At 41.9% G+C, this 12,270-nt stretch overlaps 1 long non-coding RNA gene across 1 annotated transcript; it reads right to left on the bottom strand.

The window, feature by feature from the left end:
- Positions 1-4,362: 4,362 nt before the first annotated feature.
- Positions 4,363-12,257, bottom strand: LOC144684483 (uncharacterized). Its single transcript, XR_013577508.1, has 3 exons — positions 12,035-12,257; positions 9,863-10,069; positions 4,363-8,901 (listed from the first exon to the last, which is right to left on the bottom strand). It is a non-coding gene; the product is annotated as an uncharacterized LOC144684483 (long non-coding RNA).
- Positions 12,258-12,270: the final 13 nt, after the last annotated feature.

Below are 12,270 nucleotides of genomic sequence, written 5' to 3'. Positions count from 1 at the left end.
GTTCCCTCCCTTCATCTGTTAAACATAAGACGTGGAAGGAGAAGTAGGCCATTCGGCCCATTGAGTCTGCTCCGCCATTCAATAAGATCATGGCTGATCTGATAATCCTCAACTCCACTTTCCTGCCTTTTCCCCATAACCCTTGATTCACTTATTGATTAAAAATCTGTCTATCTCAGCCTTGAATATACTTAACAACCCAGCCTCTACAGCCCTCTGTGGCAGAGAATTCTGCAGATTCACTACCCTCTGAGAGAAGAAATTCCTCCATCTCTATCTTAAATGGGCAACCCCTTACTCTGTGATTACACCCTCTGGTCCTAGACTCTCCCACAAGGAAAACAACCTCTCAGCACCTATCCTATCAAGCCCCCCAAGAACCTTATATGTTTCAATAAGGTTGCCCCTCATTCTTCTAAGCTCCAATAAGTACAGGTCCAAGCTACTCAACCTCTCCTCATAAAATTGACCCGTACCCGGAATCTATCTGGTAAACCTTCTCTGGACTGCCTCCAATGCCAGTATATCTTTTTTTAGATACGGGGACCAAAACTCTTCACAGTGTTCGAGGTGTGGTCTAACTAGTGCCTTGTATAGTTTTAGCAAGACTTCCCTATTTTAATACTCCATTTGCCTTACTTATTACATGCTGAACTTGTATGCTAGCTTTCTGTGATTCATGCACGAGGACACCTAAATCTCTCTGTGCTGCAGCTTTCTTCAGTCTTTCTCCATTTAAGTAATATTCAGCTCCTCTATTCTTTCTGCCAAAGCGCATAACCTCACATTTTGCCCACTCACTTACCTGTCTATATCCCTCTGTAGACTCCTTGTGTCATCCTCATCACTTGCCCTCCCACCTATTTTTGTGTCATCTACACACTTGGCGATAGTACATTCACTTCTCTCAACCAAGTCATTAATATATATTGTGGCTCCAGCACCGATCCCTGTGTTACAGGGTGCCATCCTGAAAATGCCCCCTTTATCCCAACTTTCTGTTTTCTATTAGTTAGCCAATCCGCTATCCATGCTAATATACTATCCCCAACACCAGAAGCTCTTATCTGATTAAGTAGCCTTATGTGCAGTACCTTATTGAATGCCTTTTGGAAATCCAAATATCTTACATCTACTGGTTCCCCTTTATCTATCCTGCTTGTTACCTCAAAAAATTCTAATAAATTTGTCAGGCATGATTTCCCCTCCATGAAGCCATGCTGGCTCTACTTGATTATATTATGTATTTCTGAGTGCTCTGCTATTACATCCTTTATAATAGACTCCTAACATTTTCCCAGTGACGGATGTTAAGCTAACTGGCTGATAGTCACTTGTTTTTTGTCTCCCTCCCTTTTTGAATAAGGGTGTTACATTGACAGTTTTCCAATCCTCTGGGACTTTTCTAGAATCTAATAATTCTTGGAAGATTACTACCAGTGCATCCATTATCTCTATAGCTACTTCCTTTAATATCCTAGGATGCAGCCCATCAGGTCCAGGGGACTTATCGGCCTTTAGCCCCATTAGTTTCCCTAGTACTTTTTCTCTAGTGATAGTTATTGTATTTATTTTCTCCCCCCCTTTTGCCCCTTGATTATTTAGTATTTTTGGAATGCTATTGGTGTCTTCTACTGTGAAGACTGATGCAAAGTATTTACTCAACTCCTGTGCCATTTCCTGGTTTCCCATTATTATTTCCCCAGCCTCATTCTCTAAAGGGCCTATGTTCACTTTGGCACCTCTTCCTTTTTATATATTTAAAGAAACTCTTACTGTCCGTTTACTGCTAGTTTACCCTCAAAGTTTATTTTCTCCCTCTTTTTTTGGTCATCTTTGGTTGATTTTAAAAACTTTCCTATTCCTCTGGCTTACCACTAATCTTTGCCACATTGTATGTTTTTTCTTTCAATTTGATACTACCTTTAACTTCCTTGGTTAACCGTGGTTGGTTTATCCCCATCCTAGAATCCTCCTTTTTCATTGGGATATATCTTACTTGTGAGTCATGAACTATTTTCTTCAATGTCTGCCATTGTTCATCAACTGTCTTTTCTGCTAAACTCCTTTCCCAGTCCACTCCAGCCAACTCTGCCCTCATTCCTTTGTAATTACCCTTATTTAAGTTTAGCACAGTTGTTTCTCTCACTCAAACTGAATGCTAAATTCTACCATGTTATGGTCACTGTTTCCTAGGGGATCTTTTACTCTTGAGATCATTTATTAAACCTGCCTCATTACACATTACCAGATCCAAAATAGCCTGATCCCTGGATGAATCCACAACATGTTGTTCTAGGAAATGGTCCCGAATACAGTCTGAATTCTTCCTCGTGGCTACCTTTGCCAATTTGATTTTCCCAATCTACATGAAGATTAAAATCACCCATGATTAATGTACTGCCTTTTTCACATGCCCTCATTATCTCCTGATTTATTCTCTGTCCGACTGTATAGCTACTGTCAGGGGGCCTATAGACTACTCCCACCAGTGTCTGCTTCCCCTTGTTATTTCTTACCTCCACCCATATGGATTCTACATCTTCCATTCCAAGATCATTTCTTGCTATCGTACTTACTCCATCTCATAATAGCAAAGGTGTACACCCTTTCCTTCCTGCCTGCCTTTTCCAAAAAGTCACATACCCCTGAATATTTAGTTCCCAGCTTTGATCTGCTTGTAACCATGTCTCCGTAATGGCTATAAGATCATACCCGTTAACCTCTATTTGTGCCATTAATTCATTTATCCTGTTCCGAATACAATGTGCATTTTAGTAAAGAGCCATTAATTTTGCCCTTTTACCATTTGTCCCCCTTTGACCCTATTTGCTGCTGTTTTTTTTTATGTTTGTACATTGTCCCTTTCTGTCCCACTCTGCAATGCTACCATATCCATTTGTTTTGTAAGCCTACAACACCCCGTCTCCAAAACCCTTCCTGCCTCTATTTAGCTTAAAGCCCTCTCCACGGCCTACATTATTTGATTCGCCAGGACACTGGTCCCAGTACGGTTCAACGTGATAGATTATGAACCATTTATGTAACCTGTCCCTGAAATTTAATCCTTTAAGCCCTGGTTATCATTCTTGATCAACCTTCTTTTTGTTTGGTTCTGATGCTGTCCTGCTCTATAGACCGTGAACCTCCCACCCGAATGTCTGAATAAGTTTTAAAAATTGACATTTTACTGCAACTGACATGAGACGACTCATTGGATTAAATCTCATTTGAAGCTGGTTGAAAGTTTTCTCAGATACCAAGTAAGTTCAAAAGAGGCTCAACAGGTGTAACCTTAAACCTGAAGCATCACAATGGCATCATGCACAAATAGCAAGATGACATTTTTGGGACCCACAATACTTTCTATTGACACAAGTTACAGTTTGCTCTCTGCCTGGCAAAGAATTGCTAAACACCCGTTGAACAGTGACAATGTAAATTTAAGAGTTTTAAAAATAATGTGACTGATTTCAAGACACACAGGAAGGAAGCAAGGAGAATTCACAAGCAGGAGTGAAAGAAAGAAAGAAAACAGACCACGGAACAAGGGGATGGAAGTCATAGCATGAAGATTACTGGTCTTTGCTCCCCTTCCGATCTCTGCTCTCCTATCAGATGGTGGCGGGGGACAGTGGCGTAGTGGTAATATCATTGAACTGGTGAACTAGTAACCCAGAGACCCAGGCTAAAGTCCTGGACACATCAGTTCAAATCCTACTATGGCAGCTGGTGGAATTTAAACTCAATAATTCTGGAATGTAATGCTGGTGACCATGAAATTATCTTCAATTGTTGTAAAACCCCATCTGGTTCACTCATGTCATTTAGGGAAGGAAATCTGCAATCCTTACCTGGTCTGGCTGACATGTGACTCCAAGGCCATGGCAATGTCGTTGACTCTTAACTGACCTCTGAAACAGTCTAACAAGCCATTCAAGGGCAATTGGTGATGGGCAATAAATGCTGGCCTTGTCGGTGACACCCACATCCCATGAATGAAAAGAAAAATCAGAAACTGGGTGCACTGCCAGACAGCTGAGACCAGCACATGCCCCAATTCCTTATTCATGCTGCTGGAGGGTTGACAAATGCAGATCCAGTACCTGTGCTCACACCTGAGCATCAGCTGTGTGAATGAGCTTTAAGCCTCAGGACCATGACTGGTTTCACCCCCCCACCCCCCGCTCAATCAGGACGGGGAGGAGAAATGTCACCTTTTAAATTGTCACTCGGTAACTTTCACTATTAACAGTTACTGATTTGTCTGTCCTCTCCTTGTGTGATGACGAGTGGGAGGTGTTGAGGTAGATTCACAGTTCTGACTGCACCATAACAGGGTCACATACCGACCAACAGCTACAGAAAATAAGCTGGAGCAAGAGACACTCCGAGCTGCCATTGGATGCAGAGAAGCAGAGGCCTGCAAACAAGTTCCCTACCCTCAACTCTCCTGTTGGTAGAATGACAGTCAGCATGCTGAGAGGAGAGGGGTTACTGAGTGACAGTGTGAGGGAGCTGCATTAGTATCAGTAGCGATACAGTTAGTAAGACGGCACTGAGAGGAGTGGGGTTACTGAGTGGCAGTGTGAGGGACTGGATTAACATCAGTAGAGATGCAAGCTTACCTTCTCTGTCTGCTGAGATGAGTTTGGGAGCAGCAGTATAACCCTTACCAGTACTTAAACAAGTAATGGTAACGGTTTAACTGACACCCCCTTCAGAGTCCAATGGTCCATCCTGAGAATAAACACAAGAGAGAGGGAACAGAAGGGGTTTTATCACAAACCGAGGGCAGCAGACACCTGGAGAGTGTGTGTCTTAGATTAGTGTTTTGGGACTGACCCAGCAGCAAGAGCTGGTGCAAAGTTAATGCCTCCTGGTTAACCAACAGAACAAATGGTGAGTTTCAGCAAGTCCCATTATCCGCACCCTTTGTTTTAAACAAAGTAGATCGTCAGATTAAAAAAAAAACAGAATTGGCAAAAGGAACTATCAATAAATCTGACAGTTGGAAAGATGTAAAACTTGTTTTTGCACTGGGAACTAAAGACACAATCAGTCACACCATTTCTGTCTCTAATGCTGGAAAGCAAAGATTGTTTGTGTTTTATGAGATTATTCCCGTCAGTGACAGTCTCGACCCCGCTGCTTCTTTGGGCTGATTAGACACCATTCTCCCAGGACTTGTCCTGGTTGTACAAACAAGCGCTGGATAGTACATCATCTATACTGTAGTACATTAATAGTGAACTTACAGTATATGATGATATCCTACCCAAAACCAAAGGCTGCTCTTCAATCTGTGTCCTCCCAGGTACAGCCTGCAACAGAGATCTCACAGTCAAGAGTTAATACATGCAGTCAAAGCACAGGCTTCTGGATAGATGTCAGACCCATGACCCACCTTCACACTTCCTCCCATCAATCAGGACCTCACTGATGCAGAAGACAAATGTTGAAATTGAACTATTTTACACAAAGTGAACATGGAATGTACTAGACAGAGTGTTAGCAGTCAACCTCCTTTCTTCACTGATTCACAACATATTTGGTGTAAGCTTGAGACATTTTGTAGTGTAGAATACGGAGTAGACTTTATTGACACCTAGGATGCTAGTGGATCAGTTTAACCCGGATCGGGAGAGTGGCTTTTGGGCTTCAAGTTCTGTAATTTGAACCCTCTGAAGAATTGTTGAATACCATGCTGCTTCATACAAATATTTTTTCTACATGAGAGACCTCGTGCTGTACCTATTGCCAAATCCTTTTGAAGACAGTCCATTCATGTGAACAGTTGAAGTTGTTCACTCCAAAGTTACTTCCCTCACACTGGACTTCCTGACCTAACCGATTTTATTCTCTTTGAAGAACAGGCTTTATTAACCGTTTCTATACTTTAGTTAATGGATCCCTCTACCTATGTTTATTACCCGAGCCACTAAAGTTATACTTTAATTATTCATGGCTGACATCATTACTGCCATGTGCTCCCTTGCACAAGGCACTTTTCCTATCAGAAGACATTTATCAAGAAGATATAATGTCTACAATGTTACTGGAGATTATTTTAAAATAGAGTTCTAGTAGTGTCTGTATCTGCGTATGTGTGTCTTAATTGGATTAAAGCCAGCTGGTCTAGAGGCTTTGATGTATAGAGGAGAAGTAGGTTTGAAATATTAATTAGGTAAACATAGGGAAGTTAGAAGGTGAAGTGTAAAGGGGGAAATTTGCATTTTTAAAATAAACCATTCAATAGAATGGGTGAAATATTACACCTAGCCAGAAGCAGCCAAACAATGTGTTTATTCTTTCCAAAGCTTACTAATAAAATTGGTGCTATGAAAGGGTTTTATTGTTAGAAGAGGTAAAGTTCAAAAAACCTAGTGATACAATGAGAATTTGCATTCAAAGAGGAAAATATGTATAAAGGAAGGCTGTCGGTAAAAGGAGAGGGATTCTAAGATGTAAAGCCTGCAGCCTGTAAGCATCAAGCCGCTGTCTGCAAGGACTCAGAGCTGAAAGAAACTCATTTTGAATGTGACTGTCCAGAGTGTGCTTTGCCAGGTGTCTGTTTAAATCGGTGTTTTACTGTTACCTTAACAGAGGTGTAACTGGGAGTCAGATTAATTAGGGGATTTTTAGAAGTTATTATAGTAGTAATTTGTAGACATATGTATATGCTTACCATCTTTTAATAAATGTTTAATTTATGGAAGTCCCTCTTGAGATGCGGTGGTCTTATTATAACTGAATTCAAAGCCTGTATCTTGAAATATACAAATTGCAAAAATTGGTTATGACAGTTGTTTCAAGTTTCCCTCTGGGATTTGAACAGTTCAGCCTTTACCATCTGCTGTGTCATAATACATGCCACTCACAACACTTCAAAACCACCTGTATGCATTGGGAAACCTGGTGTTCCAAGAAATAATAGTATCCATCCTTCACTGTCGCTGGGTCAAAATCCTGGAACTCCCTCCCTAACAACACTGTGGGTGTACCTACACCACATGGACTGCGGTGGTTCAAGAAGGCAGCTCACCACAACCTTCTCAAGGGACAAATAGGGATGGGCAATAAATGCTGGCCTAGCCACATCCCATAAATGAATAAAAATGAAAAGGAGCTTGGTTATTAACTCTTAACACCCCAAGATGTCAAACATTCAACTCTACAGGATGTTCAACACCTGTGGGTGGTGATGGAGAGGGGAAGGAGAGAGGAGTGTGGAGAGAGTGGACTGAAGGAGATTTATTTTCTTGTAATATAACCACCTACAAGTGACATATTGGCATTTTCACCTCACTATCTTATACTTTGGGATGATTGATGTCATTGTGTCCCACTTTTAGAAAGGAATGGCCAGCCCACTGTGTCTGCATGGAGGCAATGTCCCTTTACTGTTTGTTGATTCCTTGCACTGTGCAATGGAATGGGAACTCCCATCAGTTGTTAGGATTCAAACACAGCATCATTACTCAGCCTTTTTAGGATCCGTGGTGTGTGTGTGTGTGTGCACTGCCCTGGGACACACAGTGACTGACCATCCCCTCCTGCCTAATCAGCTAGTGACCTCGACTTGGACTTCCAGTATCTCTGACCAGGTAAACTCAGGTTCATACACCTAGACAGTCCAACTGCGCAGGGAGAAGATCAGCAGCCAATCCAGTTTAAAAGGAAAGACTAATAAATTATTTTAGGAATGAAGCACAATAGATTATCCTCCAGAGCTCAGAGCCTCTGTTTCAACACCGACTCTAGTTTTAAATGAATGCACAGCAGCAAGGAACAGGGACTTACCATCGACTGTACGATTAGATTCTCATTGAGGAATTCACACAGTAAAAGACTCTCATCTGAGACTTGGTTACCTCATACATCACCTGTCACTTGGCTTTGCTTTGTGTTATCTCCATTTTACTGACACACAATAAAATTTGTACACATTGCGTCACAATATCAGAATTAATCAAAAGGATCACCTGTTTTTGATTGACATGGAAATCTGTGTCTGAGATATAGAATCGTACAGTACAGAAGGAGACCATTGTGCCTGTGTTGACTTAAGCTCTTTAAATAATCCCTTCTCTCCATTCTTTCCACAGAGTCCTGAAAATTTCTCCTTTTCAAGTAACTATCCAATTCCGTTTTGAAAGTTATTTCTGAATCTGCTTCCACCACCGGGGGTGGGGGAGAGCGGGGCTGGGCAGTGGGAGGGGGAGCGAGGTCAAGGCCTGGAGGGGAGGAGCGGTGGTGGGTGGTAGGATAGCGAGCGGGACTGAGGCCTGGGAAGGAGGGAGCAACCTGAGGCCTGTGAAGGGAGGAGCGGGGCTTGGCAGTAGTAGGGTGAGCAAGGCCGAGGCCTGGGAAGGGAGGAGTGGGGCCAAGGCCTGGGCGAGGGTGGGGCTGATGCCTGGGGAAGAAAGGAGTGGGGCTGGGGTGGGAGGAGAGTGCAGGGCCGAAGCCTGGGGGTGCTAGGAGTTAGGTGGGTGGAGTGAGCTGGGCCATGGTGGTGAGCGGGGCTGAGGCTTGTGGTCTGGGCCCTGTCAGCCGCTTCTCCCTCACATCAGCAAATATTTTATTAAGGTCTAGGATTTGAGTCCATCAAATGTTTCCCTTTTATCCATTATCATCACTGCTTTTCCACTCCAGCTCGCCCACATCCAAGCAAGGTAGGGGGGATGGTGGAGAAGGAGGAGGGTTGAGTGAGTGGGAGGACATGAATAAGTGAGTGAGGATGGGAGGGCATGAGTGAATGTGTGGGGGTTGAGAAGAGGGATGTATGTGTGTTGGGACATGAGAGTGGACCTGATTACAATGTGTGTGTGGGGTGGGAGGGAAGGTGGGGGGTTTCGTTGAGTCTTCTGTCACCGGGGAATATCGAGAGTTGGCTGAAACCTACATGAGTACAGAAAATAAGGACATTTTTAAAAAGTACTTATAAATGCAGATTTTCACATATGATGTATTATATGTTGATCTATAACATATAAACTTTAATAAAAACATACTAATGCTCCCATGCTACTTTATTACTGTTTTGTTTTTGCTGGCATTTGCGATCATGTTAATTTTCAAGAGGTTCTTTTTTTGCTATAAATTAGTTCATGGGATGTGGGCATCGCAAATTGTTGCCCAGCCTTAATTACTCTTGAGAAGATGGGGGTGAGTTAAAATGAGATCACATTGGAAAATAGTTTGCAAAGCACCTGCCATGGTCCTTTCCTTCGCTCTGCATGTACATAATCCAGCAAGGTCATGTTCTGTGGTTAGTGTGGACTGGTGGACTGCATAGTCCATTGAATGCTGAGATGCTGGGGTCACTTTGATGATTTGATACAAATGTGTTGGTCCGCTGTTTTGACGGTAATAGAAGGGAAACAAAGGGGAAACTAATGTTTCCACCCAGCTGAAGTCTAATAATTCCACCCATTTGAAATGGCCTAAATGTATTTGCATGTCATAAAAAAAATGCTATAATTACATGATTCCTTGTCACAACAAATTTTCAAACTTTTTTTGTCTTTGGCCACTCTCACCCCTGGGCAGTGCATTTCAGATTGTAACAACTCGCTGTGTGAAAGCATTCCTCATCTTGTTCTTTTGCTGATTATCTTAAATCTGTGTCCTCTGGTAACCAACCTTTCTGCCACTGGAAACAGTTTCTCCTTATTTACTGTATCAAAATCCTCTATGATTTTGAACACCCTTATTAAATCTCCCTTTAACCTTCCCTGCTGTAAGGAGAACTATCCTGGCTTCTCCAGTCTCTCACTATTTGCGTTGGCTCAAATTAAAACGACGTCAAATTCTCAATCGCTGTCAAGTTCGGTTTTAAGCAGTGTTCACAAATACTCACGGCTTGAGGACATCTATCTTTACGTATGAATCAAACCCCGTGTGTCGAGCCTCTAAGTTGTGCGCCTCTCCTTCGACCGTTCTTAGTCTAATCTCCTTCCTGTTCTGTCCTGAGGTTTTGCGCTCTGTTGCTGCGAAGGTTGGGGTTCAGAGCTAAAGGAGGAGCATCCAACTCTTCTAATTGGCTAGTTTCTCTCTCTCTTTCCATCTGCGGAAGACAATTTGATCATTTTTAGTTCAACAGCAGTTGAGTTTTTTTCTTGGAAAAGAGAACTGAAACTCTGAATTGAGCGAACATAACATGGTTTTTTTATTTAAAAAAGCATTAAAAATGAATTTATAGATGGAAAGATAAACTTCCTGGACACTGTATGACCTGACTGACGGAATCCCACATTGAATGCTTTCTCATGAGATAGGTTGACAAAATTATTAATTATTTTGTGAATTTTAATTTAGCGCTTTACACAAAGACAATGTATGGTCTCACTGTAATAAGATGCTAATCTTAAAGAGGAACTCTGTTTCTATACATTGCCACACAATCTATAAGAGGGGATGGAGATACAGTCATTGCTTTCGCTCAAGTTTCACTCCGTTCCCTACTGTATAAAATAAACTTCAGATCGTGGGTCCTAGCCTGACTCTGAATGGGAGGAGTGTGAGTTTCTCAAATAAGACAGTTTCACACAGCCTTAGTTTCACACTGTTTTACATTTCACACTAATGTCAAACCAGGTTTAGATAATGCTCTTATGGTACTTCCTGGGCACTTTGTAAGTTAAGCAGACATTAACTGAATGCTTGACAGGGCTGTGAGGAAAGAGCAGGGATTGGGGGTGAAGACTAGCCAAATAGCTCTTTTCAAGAGCCAGCATAGACACAATGGGCTAAATGGTCACCTTCTGTGCTATAGGATTCTATAATCCAATGATACTTCCAACCCCTCTTTTGAGATAGGACCCCACACCAAAGACATTGATAACAATCAGCCTACATCTATCAAGGTCTTGTCCTATGGTGCGAATCTCAGCCAGCCTGACCTGTATAACCTCCAGAGACAGCTAACAGTTAACCACTTTGGCACTGTGACGGACCAAATAGAGTCCAATAAATAAGCAGTCAGGAGCAAAAGATGCTTCATTTTCTTCACGCTATGTGTAGCGTCCCAACTGTTCACTATATTTATAAATTAGATATCACAATAGACAGCCATATATCAAAGCTTGACAAAGACACAAAGATTGGTAAGATACGTAGTGTAGACATGGGCATAAAAATACAAAGAGACATTGAGAAGTGTGGGTACAGCGCACAATTTTGAAATTTGCAGGTGACACAAGATATGGAAGTTTAGTAAACAGTGTAATGGATAGTAACAGACTTCAATAGGACAGACATTTAAGGTGATTGGCAAAAGAACCAGAGACAAGATGAATTTCAGTGTAGGTAATTGTGAGATTATTCATTTTGGACCAAAAGAGGATCGATCTGAATATTATTTAAATGGTGAAAAGCTGAGACAGTGGATTTCCAAAGAGATTTAGGGAATCCATGAACACAGATCATTAAACTGTAGTAGCGATGTAGAATAAAACAGTCAAAATACTAATGGAATGTTACCCTTTATAACTACAGGACTACAATATAGAGGGGAGGAAGTTTTGCTCTGGCTGTAGACCATATCTGTAATAACTGTTTACAATTCTGGGCACTGTACCTTCCCAAAGATATATTCACCAGAATGTTCCCAGAGCTCCAAAGGATTAGAAAACGAGGAGAAAATACATAAACTAGCCTTGTATTCCCCGGAATATCGAAGGCTAAGGGCTAATTTGATTGAGGTTTTTAGGTTTTTAAAGGAACTGACAAGGTAGATAGAGAGAATTTTTTTCTGTTGGTGGTGCAGTTTAGAACCGGGAGACGGGATGTTGAAATCAGAGCCAGGCCATTCAGGAGAGAAGGTTGGAAACACTGAGAGGAGAGAGTGTTACCCTTCAAGCAGTGGCTGATACAGAACACTGTCTCAATTTGAACTTTGTTCATTGTCCACTGGATAATGATGCAGCTCAAGAACCAAAGAAGAATCTGAATTACAAAACAGAAAATACTGGAAAATTGCAAGCGAATTACAGGTTAATGTTTCATGGGGAGATCGCTCCACCCATCCTACCTCACTCCTGAGAGGGATGTCACCTCTTCTATCAAGATGTAGTTTCTGTGTTCAGCTTCTTCTAACAAAGACATAGGAGAACCAAGATTGACAATTCGGATTTATTTCTCGACTCTGCTTGACCCCTCTTCCTCTCTCTCTCTTTCACTCTATCGCTCCCTCCTGTAATTTTATTATGGATTGGCTTCATTTGCATAACTTAGCACCCAGAACTTCCCTGGTTGAGCATTTGGTTG

This window comes from Cetorhinus maximus, chromosome 9 (assembly GCF_964194155.1).
Source record: "Cetorhinus maximus chromosome 9, sCetMax3.hap1.1, whole genome shotgun sequence".
NCBI classification, from domain to species: domain Eukaryota; kingdom Metazoa; phylum Chordata; class Chondrichthyes; order Lamniformes; family Cetorhinidae; genus Cetorhinus; species Cetorhinus maximus.
The sequence above is the reverse complement of the archived record's forward strand: the minus strand, read 5'-3'. Positions and strand labels throughout refer to the sequence as shown.